Source organism: Hibiscus syriacus, unplaced genomic scaffold (assembly GCF_006381635.1).
Source record: "Hibiscus syriacus cultivar Baekdansim isolate YM2019G1 unplaced genomic scaffold, ASM638163v2 tig00116962_pilon, whole genome shotgun sequence".
Classification (NCBI taxonomy): Eukaryota; Viridiplantae; Streptophyta; class Magnoliopsida; order Malvales; family Malvaceae; genus Hibiscus; species Hibiscus syriacus.
In genome coordinates this window covers 3,321,330-3,334,385 of record NW_024063488.1, presented here as the reverse complement: position 1 = coordinate 3,334,385, position 13,056 = coordinate 3,321,330, and the positions used below count along the sequence as shown (strand labels likewise).

Here is a 13,056-nt window from a genome sequence, read left to right as displayed (position 1 = left end):
TCAAGGATTTATCTTATAAATGCTTATTTTGTATTCAATAATTTTATTTATTCTACGTTTATTTATTTCGAGTATTTTCACTATTTTTTTACTTTTATTTTGTTTTATTTTATGGTATTTTATATTTGCGAAAAATTGTTAAATAACATCTTTTGTGAGAGAAATTTATGGGAAAGTATCCTAACTGCAAAGGAAATGTATTCCCGAGATTATTCACACAAAAAGAAATTAATTATTCGAAATTTGACATTTTTTAAATAAATTTGAATGAATAAAAGGATCGTAATTTAAATATATTTTCGAGTTTGTAATTCCCGATATTTAAATAACATATAATCGTTTAGGTACCAAAATTTGGGCGTTGTGGGGTGCTAATCCTTCCCCATGCGTAACCGACTTCCGAATCCATTTAATTGAATCTTTGGTTACGCATACCAGCTTTTGTCTTAAAAAATGATTTTTCTTAAAATTGTTTTTAAAAGACATTTTTAAGTATTCGACCTACCTAACCCAAAGGTCGATGACGACTCTATCCAATTTAGTTCAAATTAATTCCAAATCCTCCAATTTTTCAAAATAAATAGTCATAACTATTTTTAAAACAATAAACAATTGTTTCTCATAAAAATGGTTATGACACCAACAAAAATGAAAATAGATCTTTCCATATCTTTACGATCAAAACATCATCTTTCCAAAACAAATCAGATCCCACGTTCATACTAAAGGTGCTTTATTACGTTTTCTTTGAAAAAAGATTGATAAAAACGCAATAAATGTAAATGATAAACAGAAAGCAATAATAACAAAACAAAGGGTACCTGGTGTTTCTGATTTTCGGAAGAAATGAAAGGGGATATACGTTTAAGCAGTATAATGAGAGAGAAAGGATCTTAGATTATATAATAAGAAAGTGAGAAAGGAACAACCATTGTTTTGAGTTTAGTGAACACAAACCAAGCCTTGCAAGTTCAGCTTCATCTTTTCCATACAACACGCAGCAGCATCTCCTTAACATGATGGGCATTCTTCCGATAACAAGATTATTCTGCAAGGAAGAATATTTTGTATTACATTCAAAGCACCTATCTTTCTGCATCATACACACATCAAAAAAGCATCTGATGTACCTTTTCTAGTCCAGTTTTCTGCCCATGACTCCCATGAATGTACTCTATGTTGACCAATATCGGTGCAGAATACCTTAAATTAACGCCACATTAGCAAGATGAAAGAGAACAATATGCACTACTCACTATTCCATTTAAAGTTTCAGTTGTTATAACACCAGGAAAAAATTCAATAATTCCAAAAATGCCTATATGAAATAGTTGAACATAGAAATGTATGAATGTATTTAGTACATACGTCATATCTGACAATCGGCATGTATGAGGATTGATTTTTCACTGATCCCATCAACCGTCATGGAGGGATCACCACTTCTAACATCTTTGAACCTGCACCAGAACACCAGTTACAATTGAAGTAGAGCCGGAAAAAAGTCTAAATCCAAATTATGCCAATAGGAAACTTAGTTCACTGTATGCAGACAAGTCATAACCAGAATTTCAGGGACCAAATACAAGGCAACCAAACTATAGCATGGAAGAAAAACAGATAAGGCTCCCTGAGGTTGTTAATATCACTATTTCATCGCTTGCTCTTAGCTTGCTCAAATGCTCTTAGCTTGCTCAAATGCTACTGACAATAAGATTCCTCATATTTTATTACATACAGAAAATAGTTAAGCCATAACACATCCGAAGTTAATATTCCATATAAAAGTAATATAGCATGTGATCATTCCAAAACAGCCTTTCTTTTATTTATTTTTAACTGTTCAAAAGATTATATCTTGCTTTTAAAAGCAAATATAATAATAATAATAATAATAATAATAACAACTAGCTACAATCAAACGAACCTGCATCAGCTAGTTGGCAAAATATAATTTATAACAATCATAACCCAAAAAATAAACAAAAAATGCTTTCAAACCTGAGGTAAATACTGGGGTCAAGATCGGCTACAATCTGGTCATTGGCACGAACAATCTTCTTTATCCCAGTATTTGTTGGATCTCTCCTTAATTGGAGAGGTTCTAGAAAATTCTAGAGCTTTCTGGAGAAGTGTAGAATTTTCTAAAACATTCCGGAGAACTCTAGAGAAGTGTATAACTCTCTAGAAGCTTGTGGAAGAGTGTAGAATCCTCTGAAATATTCTAGAGATGTGTTGAACCTTATGGAAGAGTATGGAAGAATATGGAAGGGAGTGGAAGAGTGTAGAGCTTCCTAGAGTGTGTGGAGCATTCCAGATAATTATTCTCTACCCTTGGATATAAGTAATCTCCACCATTCATTGTAACATCCCAAACTACGGGTTAGTGACTAAATTGTAAAACTTCAGAATTTGGTGATTAAAATAAAATGGTTGAATAGTTTAATGATTTATTTGAATATATTTTATGAATTATTGTTAGTAATTATTAAATGAAGTGAAGGGCAAAATGGTCATTTGATTTAGAAATTAATTAAAAATATGATATGATAATGATATATATATTTATGTGGGGGATAAGGATAAGGAAAAGATTTCTCCAGAACTTCTTCTTCCTTCTTCCTCTCCTCCCGTATCTCCAAGCTCAAAGGTGAGTCTTCTATTTAGTTAATTTCTGGTTAAATTTAAGGTTGGGTTTTGATCATTAGATGATAATTAAGCTTAAGGAAAGCTTAATTTGTTCTAAAACAATAAGATGAAAAGTATAGGAGAGATTAAAGATTTTGAGTTCTTGAATGAAATCTTGAAATATAGTTGATAAGTTGAATTTTAAGTTGAATTTGAGTTGTCATCTATGAGAATAAGAAGTTAGAAGTGTTAGAATTAAGTTTAGATAACATGGAAAATTTAGTATGATTATTGATTTCTATATGGAGAATAGAATTTTGAGGTTTAAGATGAAATAAATGGATATAAATTAGTTTAAGTATGTATATTTGAGTTAAGAATATAAAAGGGGATGAAATATGAAGAATTGAAGTGGAAATAGAGAATTTTCGTACAATGAACAATGATTTTCTGGGCTTGAACGAAAATTACAGATTGTGCAGGGGGGACAGATTCCCCCTGGGGGTATCGATTCCCCCCTAAATGAAAAAAATGGAATTTGGTTCATTAAACCGATTTAAGTTATTAACATCAAGTTTATAGTTTAGGATTTTGATAGTTGTTTTGAAATATTATATTTATGTAGATATTGAGCCTAAACAAGTTCCGGAATAATCAAAGGATTAGGATTGAATCAAAACAAGGCTAAGATGAGTGCACATTATTTAGTATATGATGTTCAATGGAAAATAAGACTTGTGATAAGTCTATTTCTAATAGTAAAATGCATGAATTCATAGAAGTATGTGTTTGTTATGATTTATATGTGTTCATGAGTATATGTGTTATTGATATGTATATGAGAATATATGTATGTGAGAAGACATAAGAGTAAAATATAAGCAATGTAACACGAAGTGTGAAATGACATGAAAAAGTTGATATAAGTTATACAAAAGTGATTTACGTGACTATATGTATTGATGTGTTTTTGTATGAATCTAAGAGATCATATGAACAAGAGCTAAGAGAAATAAAGGATAATACTATAGGAGTATGATAAAAACATAAATGATGACATGTATGTGTGTATGTATGTAATGGTTATATGAAAAGTATATGAGTTACATGATTTATGTGAAATGTCATGATAGGTGATAAAAACCGTGAGCCTATATGAATATGTGTTATGAATGTGATATATGTGATGTATAGGAATCATATGAGAACAAGAGATACCAATGATTTACATGTCATATGAACACAAGAGAAGTGTTATAAGAAAAGTGACATATGATTATGAAATCATATGAAAAGTGAAATGTGCATGTGAATGTGTGAAATGATATAAATGATAATGCCCATGTTATGTAACATGAGAGCTATAGGTATAGTTGGCATGCCAAGAGTCAAGGGTTTACCTATGTTTTACGGAACATATGGACATAATTACCTATGTCTTTCGGGACATATGGACAATATACATATGTTCTAAGGAACATATGGACAGTTTACCTAGGTTCTTCGGGACCTATGGACAGTTGTCGAGGTTCTTTATGACCTCTGGATAGTTACTGAGGTTCCTTGTGACCTCTGGATAGGTCCTTCAGGACATTTATACGAGCTGTGGTGACAGCATAATAGTGCACAACCTCAATGTACTCACATACCTCGAGTTCTCAATAATGTACATGGGCTTATAAATGGTTATTAAAGGTAAGTGTATTATTATTGTTTACACTAAAATACTTGTGACATGATTGAATGATTTGATTATATGTTCATATGTATAGTAAATGCATTATTATTATGTTTATGCCTCACTAAGTCTATGACTTAGCGTGTAAGTGATTTACACGTAGGTACTGAGAAGCATGAGGATCAAAGCTAAGTTCAAAGTAACAACATATCTCTGCTCAAAGATCAAATCAGAAGAACCTTACACAGTATGTATGTTTATATGATATAGGTGTTGGCATGTAAATAAAGTCGCTTAGTATATATGCTCTGATCGACTTTTGTAATGTTTTAAACGTATAAATGTAATAGTAAATGTATATTAATGAATGGTTAAATTTTTACGAGTTTTATATACGTATTTTACGGAAGTACTGTAGCAGTACTGTAGCAATATTGTAGCAGGGTATCGATTCCCTGTAGCAGGGGAATCGGTTCCCCTTTGATAATCTGGAAATTTTTAACATTCGGGTACTGTAGCAGGTAATGTTCATCATTGTTCATACGGTATTGTTCATACCGTATTTTACTGTTCATAAATATGTTTTTTACTCAAAATTTTATAACAAACACAATTCAACAATATATGATCTCATTTTCTTAAAATGAGTTAAAATGTTTTAATATTTTGTAACAATATCGTTTTTAAAAGTTAATGTGACATCTCGGACTCGTATTTGGGTCGGGTACGGGTTGGGGTGTTACATTCATTGTGGAGGTGGAGTAGTATAAATAGGGGTGAGAGACTTCATTCCTAACCATCCAAAATCCAAGAAATTCAAGCTTGAGAAACTAGAGAAACTAGAGAGTTAGAGAGCCTCTTTGAGAGAGAATAGAGATAGCTTGGGAAGTCTTTATCCTCAAGCTTGAGTGAGCCACCAAGTGTGAGTCAAATTTTGTGAACACATCCTTGTAATCTTTCTATTCTTTTGTATAGTGGAAGAATCTCCAAATTGGAGAATTATACTCTTGTGCTCTCTTTAATATCCTTAATCTCTAAGTGTCTATCTTAACTTCACAAAGCGGGAAAGACCGTGCTTCCCAACAGTATTAACGAAATAATTAAATGAATCCAAGTGCTGCTTCACTAACCCTCTAACCTATTCACCCAGAACCCAAAATTCAGTTCAAAAACATATACATCTTCACATAGAAAAAAATAACAAATTAACATCAAACCACCTTTAAAAACTCCGGGAGAAGTTAAAACTTGTCGACAGCTGTTTTGATTGGAGCAGCAAGCTTTTGCTTGTCCACTGCTATCTCAGAAGCATTTAAGCTATCGGGTTTTCCCAATAAACAAAAAATTGAAGTTAGAAATTAAACAAAATAAAATCACATTTGGTAAAAAATAACATAAATATGGAAGAAAAAATTACTTCTTCGTGCTGTTATTGAGAAGTATATCTTCTTGCTTGAGACCCATCTTTTTTTTATTTAGATTGAAGTTTAGTCTGGAATTTAGATTAAATTTAGCAGAAGAGTGTTTAAAAACTGCAGAGAAACCGCCGTCACCTTTTTTTCTAAAACCCTCTCTTTTCGGATAAGTTATATTAGGAGAATGACCAAATGAAGAAAACCCTCAAAAAGAGGGAACTTTATCTCAAAGCACCACAACGAGTAATTAGACCAAACGCGCATGGAGAGCAACTAAATTTGTTCCCAAATGGATGTATACCTTTCTTCATGGGCCAAACCCATAGAAATACGGGTCTTCAAGCATAGCTCTGTTCTTTTTCATTAATGTTAGCTTCAACTTACAAATTACAGCGGGTTGAAAATCTATAATTTTTAAATTATTCAATTTCATAGTTGTATCTAAAGATTAAAATATGTTTTTATTTTTGAATTATTTTATTGTTATTGTTATTTAAATTCTAATTAAATATTATTATCTGCTAAATATTTGAATATACAAAATAAAATTTTAAATTATATATTGGATACTAGAATTCATACAAATATGTTATTATTTGAATGAACAATGTTCAAATCTGTTATAATTTTTTAATCCAAAGTTAAATTCAAATATTAAAATTTGAAAATACATAATTAGTGTGAACTCAAATAATAGATATCCAAAAATATTTATCCATAAATTAAAATAGTTTAACTACAAAGAATGTGAATGAATATAAATTATAATTCAATATTTTATTAAAATTTATTTATTCAAAATTTCATTTAATTTTAATTCAATAATTTTATTTTTGAAAGAAGACGTCTTTAATATTAACTGAAATAGCATCCTGTAGTACATAATCGAAAATAAAATCTAGGCATTCATGAAAAAAAAACAGAAGTATTTAGTAAAACATAACTATTGTGATCAGATATTCAAATCATGGTCGCGTTTTTGGAAGGCACTGCTACTGCTATATCGCGGGCATAGCAGACGCTATTGCGGTGACTACAGGTGTTGCGGTCAAATAATAGCGTTTTCAGAGGGCACCGGTACCGCTATATCGAGGGCGCTATTGCAGTCGCGGATCACTATTTAAATCTCTGGTCGTGATTCAACCTTGATAGATCAATCCGACGCTGGAGCAATTGAACAACCAAATTGGAGGCATCACTTTCGACCGTGATCTGCCGGTATCGGAGGTTGACCGCTAGCCGAATACCAGATGTTATTGTTTGTGCTTCAACAGGATCACCGGTAAAGGGCCAGCAACTACCAGGCCATTGTTATAATATTTTGAACTATGATGAAATATAATTTATATGTATCATACTTTATTTATTCAATTTTTTAATTTTAAAATAATAAAAAAATATAGACTTAAATATTTTAGATTTTATTGAAAATATAATTTAATACGAACATAACGTGCAATTCAATATATATTAAAAATTACATATTTAATTTCTTTAATTTTAGTATAATAATAAAAATAATAGTTTATATTTTTGTAAAGTGTAACTCGTCTATATTTGATTTTAACTCTGTTCTTTTAAAAATATATCCCAAAGCTGAAATATTAAAAAATATAATCTTATAAAAGTATCTCGAAAGTCGTTCGTTTCAAATTTTTTACACGACCGTGTTAAAAAGTAAATTGTAAGGAAACCCCTTGTATGATATGAATTTACGAAGGTCGTACTCATATAATACATTAAAGGGACGTTGAGTTCGTGGAAAATATCATTATTACTAAGAGGAATGATCTTTATCGGGTAATAATTTATTATCGATAATAGTATTCTTTTGGTTAAATGTTATTACATTCAAATTCTTAGATATTATACCATTTTCATTATTTTGGATAAGAATAACCCTAAAATAATAAATTGTTTTCACATGAATAATTCTCAATTTTTATTATTGATGTTTTACTCAAAATTATAAACATAATAATAATATACAAAGAGTTTGATTTAGTAAAATATTTATAAATTTGAGTAGTTAAAATTATTTTATATTTTTAATATTAAATATATTAATCATTTTCTAATTTGATGAGATGAAAATGATATTATTGTAAAAAAATAATTATTTAAAATAATATTTAACTTTGAGTTATTAAAAAATGAACCTTATACATTAAAAAACAATATCTTTATCCACTCCCACAACATTATTTTTTCATATTATATTATATTTTATATAAATAAATATGATACTTATAAACTTATTTTAAAATATAAATTCGATATACTAATTATATTAATTATATGTTAAATGTATTTTTTCTACAAAAAGTAAAACTTTAATATTAAATTATAAATATTTGAATACAAAAAACTATATATGATATACATCTAAATAATCTTATATTCCTCCAATCAGACACTATAAACTTACATTTCTGCTGAATCAAACCAAACAAGATAATATAACATTTCGAATGGATAATCTTGCATTATGTGTACCAAATGCCCCTACTGTGTCGGAGGCTCGGCGGCAAAGTAGTCTCAGGCTTAATATTACATATTCAAGCTCTCCGCTAATAAGATTTGTGTTGTTTTATCAAGCTAGAGTTTCACAGTTGACCGTCATTTTAATGAGCAGAACAGAAGAATATACAATCTTGAGCCATATTACAATCCTGTGCTACGTTCGCACATAAATCATTTATGTTGGTAGTTGAGCCATATATATTAATGATGTAGGCAAGTGAGAAAAGAAGCACTTGTTGATTGGACATGGTTTCATGGGAACAAAAAATAACCTTATTATGCAAAATATCTAAACAAAGAAACTACAATCACTATATAATCAGAGCAAAGATTAAAAGAAAAATGATGGAAAATTTTCAGCACCCTACTTTCAGAGCTTCACTCACACTCTTCAAAGACCCACATAGAGATGGCCATTTTAAAAATGTCTTATCCACTGCATCCTAATTCTCATTATTGCCCATATTGCATTTGATGGGGAAAATCAAATAGCTTTTTCAGTAATGGAAAGAGAGCAATCAAAGCAAGCTGTAGCTGTTCCGAACTATTTAGTCGCAAACCGACTTGTCCTGCACCTTTGTTATTCAGATTGCCACGAGCTATTAGGTTTGTAGACCGTCCAATGGGCACTTGTGACTGTATATTGCATCCGATGGCAAGATCTCCATGCCAATCCATTATAGATAGACCAAGAGTAGACAAGGAGCGACCCAGGGGGTAATCTTTATCCCTCAATTGGGCTTCCAAGCTGCCCCCATAAGCAAGATCACCACGACCAGTCATGGCACCTCCAGTCATGACTACCTGGAACTGCTTATTAGCAATCAATTTGTCTTCAACTTTCACACCAGCCGACAATGCATCACCCAAGAGAGTAACCGAGATTCCTGCCTTCTTCTGAGCTTTACTAAGCTTTGCTATTTGTGCTTTAGTCAACCGCTTGAAAGGTGGCAACTCATCATATTCCGGTTCTTCCTCAGAGTCTGAGGATTCATCCAAATCATCATCTAATCCATCCTCATCACCATACTGCTCTTCAGGCAGCTTAACTTGTGGTCTTGATTGAAGAAGTGATGAAAAAAGGAAAGGTAAAGGAGGTGCTCTTGTTCGAGTAGCAAAAGGCTTTCCTGGAGGAGTATCTTGCAACTTCAAAAGTGTATTTGCTTCAGCCAGAATTTTGGATGCAAAGGACAGCAACAACAAATGAGGCTTCCAGACCTGACCATTAGTCAATACTCTCTGACCTGCCCTATTTGTTCTACATGCAGCGTGATTCTCCACTAACGAAACAGGATTCATGAGCCGCATATCCCCAGCTGCCTGACGAATATCCTGCTGGACAACATGAGAACGTTGAGTGACAAACATGTCATAACTAGAAGCAGTACCATTTGGACCATCAGGTGGAGCAGAAGCTGCATGAGTCAAAACCACAATTGCATTAAACCATATAGATGGACCAAAGATCTCAGTGATGGTACGCAAGAGGGGTATATCACCAAAATCCCTGGTTTGCATGTCCAACCTATCAAGGTACAACACAATATCTGGAGGTGTTTTCTTGATGAAACTTTTAACAGAGCGAAGGATCTTCTCATTCTGGCATTGGTCAGACCAGGAAGGAAGAAGGCCTGGTGTATCAATTACACGGACCTTAATACCATGTACCGTACCCACAACATCCTGAACCTTCTTTGTACCTGTCTGGAAAGCATCGATACCAAACTTGACTTCATCAAATATTGAATTGATGGTAGCACTTTTACCAACTCCTGTCATTCCAAGCACCAGAATTGTACAGGGTAGCACTTGCACGGTCAAAGCTAAAGGCACCGACACGGCCCCCATTTCTCCCCCGGAGCTGCTCAGCTAATCCAAGTCTGTATAGAACCTGTGCCACAACAACATTATGGGGAGTCTGCCCAAGCCGATTTGCAAGCCGCAAAAACTTAACCCTAATAAACTGTAGCTGTTCACGTGTCTCATCACTCTCCTCGGCCTCAACATTACCAGGATCTTCAATTTGTTGTGAATGTGCCTGAGAGACACTTCCATTTTCACGAGGCTGCTGCACCACCCTGGGTGCAGGTTCCAATAGCGGAGCAGCACGCCCAAGGCCAGCAGGATGAGAAGGGGTAGCAGGATTTGTACATTTAACAGGTGTTGATGATGCTGGAGCTGGTAGAATTTCACCTTCTCTAGTCACATAGGTGTTTGGCTTAGGCTCCTGATCTATGTCTACTTTCTTCCTAAACTCTTCGCTTTTGGAAGACAGAGAAGATCCTGGAGCATGTTGCACTTCATGCTCTGGAGCCACGATGGTGATTTGCTTATCTTTATGATCTTTCTCTGCTTTCTTTTCAGATTTTTCGGTCAAAAAATGAATATCTTGAGCCATTTCATCAGGAAGCTGAGATTGAAAACCATCATGAGGCTCTGTTCTCATATCAGTTTTACCAGCCTGAATCTGCTCATTCCTCTCACCTGTGGACTTTTCCGTAAAAGATAAGTTTCCAGATGCAGAATCAACTGTCCCTTCCACAGGTTTACTTAGCTCAGACATCGTATTTTTCAGTTCATCAATCTCACCATTATGCTTTATGTCCCTTGCAACTGATGAATCTTTTGCTTCACCATTCATGTTATCCTCCACCTCCTCCGCAGCATAAGTGTCACCTGCTTTTTCATTTTCATCCACACCATCCAGTGAATCAAGATCAGATGTGGCACCTTTTAATTCCCTACTCTCTGTTCCCTTATCTCCCATATCAACATTAGCTGACTTGTCATTCACAGTTTCACCGACTTTGTCATCTTGAAGCTTGAAAATCATGCCAGCTGAAGTATCAGCAGATTCCAGCACCTTTTGTTCTTGATAATTAGTAGCCATTACATCCTCTCTTGACTCCTCACCCTTACCCTCTTGATTCAAAACCTCCAAATTAGATTCTGATTTCACATCTTCCTCCACCCTATCACTTTCCAGAGTGTCCAACTTTTCATCAGCCAATGTTCCCTCTAAATGTGCCTTATCAGTATCTCCTTTTACAGGCATCTCAGTTACAGTATCAGACTTCAGATTTCCTTTTTCCTTATCCCTCAGAACATCTGTTTTTCCAGTACTTCTAATTTCCGGCACTTCCTCGCTACCATTCAAATCATCAGTCTTTGCTCCCATTTCAGTCCCTCCATCGTCAATCTTATCCAACACCACACCGCCACCAACACTCTCCCCACTCAACAGTTCCTTCTCTTTCTGCTCAACCACCAACTCTGCCACATCCGCCTGAGTTCCAACCTCACTTGGAACCACATTCTCCTGAGCTCTAACCTCAGTCAGAACCTCAATAGACTCTTGAAAATTTCCAATTGCATTGGCAACTAAACCATTGTCATCGAGCACGGATTTGTCTGCCAATTCTTGCAAATCCTCCTGTGTTACAATTGTCTCCTCAAAATCCTCATCTTCTCGTCCCTTTATTTCACCGGAATCCCCAACAACCCCCACATCAACTTTCTCATTGGCAACCCTTTCTTCCGAAATTTTAGTGTCCCCCGTAACAGAACCATCAACCATTGCTCCCCCGTTTTCCATTTTCACCAATGTTGCTTCAAAAACCTAAACTCACCAAAAACCATAAAAGAGGAGCCCATTTAACTAACATCTCAATAACCAATAAACAATCAATCATAAGAAAACACTCACAAAACGGAAACCCATCAATTCTTAAAACCCGAACATAAAAAATGCAATATCGATCCACATGCCAACAAAAACGAAAATAGATCTTTCCATTTCTTTACGATCAAAACATCATTCTTTCCAAAACAAATCAGATCCCACGTACATACTAAAGTTTCTTTATTACGTTTTCTTTGAAAAAAGATTGATAAAAACGCAATAAATGTAAATGATAAACAGAAAGCAATAATAACAAAACAAAGGGTACCTGGTGTTTCTGATTTTCGGAAGAAATGAAAGGGGGGAAGGGGTATACGTTTAAGCCGTATAATGAGAGAGAAAGGATCTTAGATTATATATCCTTTCATTTCACTTCTTTCCTTTTCATATCATCTGCAAATGCTTTGGCCTTCGGGTTAACATAAGAAAGGATGTAGATTAGTATTAGAAAAACAAAAAAGATAAGAAGGTGATCAACGGATGGAGATGGATGTTGGGTTGTGATCAAGCGGTGGGAGATGGTTCATTAGTATGATAATGAAAAACCCGAAGCAGGATGAAGGTGGATTTACCCAAATATAATAGGCATAATTTCAAAATTAGCCGCTAATATTTATTAAAATAGTTATTTTAGCCCATATTTTTCTTAGAGCATTTTCACCCAACGTTTTGTTTTAGGACAAAAAGGTTTCTCACGTTTGACTGAATAATCATTTTGGACCTTATTCTTTTTTAGAGTATCTTGACCCTCAACGTTTTATTTTAGAGTTAAAAATGCTCCTATTTTAGAATATTAATTGTTTGTTAACTAACGATTTACATCCATACTTTTTTGTCCCAAAATAAAATTTTAGGGGTTAAAATGTTCAAAAACAATTAATAGAGACCAAAATAACTATTTACTCAAAACTTTAGAGGCCTTTTTTGACATTATACCAAAATAATAAGGGTAACTATGTATTTAATCACCCACATATTCCCGTGGTTCCATTTTGGTCACCTAATTAATGTTTTTAAAATCATACTTAATGTTATGTTTTGATCACCTACAATAAAAAATTAACGGTGATATTAAAATGTTACCATAAGATAATTTCATGTCATGATAAAAAAAATTAAAAATATCACAT

General features: G+C 33.5%; 2 long non-coding RNA genes and 1 pseudogene across 2 annotated transcripts; all 3 read right to left on the bottom strand.

Moving 5' to 3' along the window:
• Nucleotides 1–1,142: 1,142 nt before the first annotated feature.
• Nucleotides 1,143–2,062, bottom strand: LOC120190457. The gene is made up of 3 exons (XR_005522621.1): nt 2,002–2,062; nt 1,369–1,460; nt 1,143–1,203 (listed from the first exon to the last, which is right to left on the bottom strand). It is a non-coding gene; the product is annotated as an uncharacterized LOC120190457 (long non-coding RNA).
• A 3,327-nt stretch (nt 2,063–5,389) lies between these two features.
• Nucleotides 5,390–5,854, bottom strand: LOC120190455. The gene is made up of 3 exons (XR_005522619.1): nt 5,724–5,854; nt 5,527–5,623; nt 5,390–5,444 (listed from the first exon to the last, which is right to left on the bottom strand). It is a non-coding gene; the product is annotated as an uncharacterized LOC120190455 (long non-coding RNA).
• A 2,645-nt stretch (nt 5,855–8,499) lies between these two features.
• Nucleotides 8,500–12,456, bottom strand: LOC120190448 (annotated as a pseudogene).
• Between the last annotated feature and the right edge of the window lie 600 nt (nt 12,457–13,056).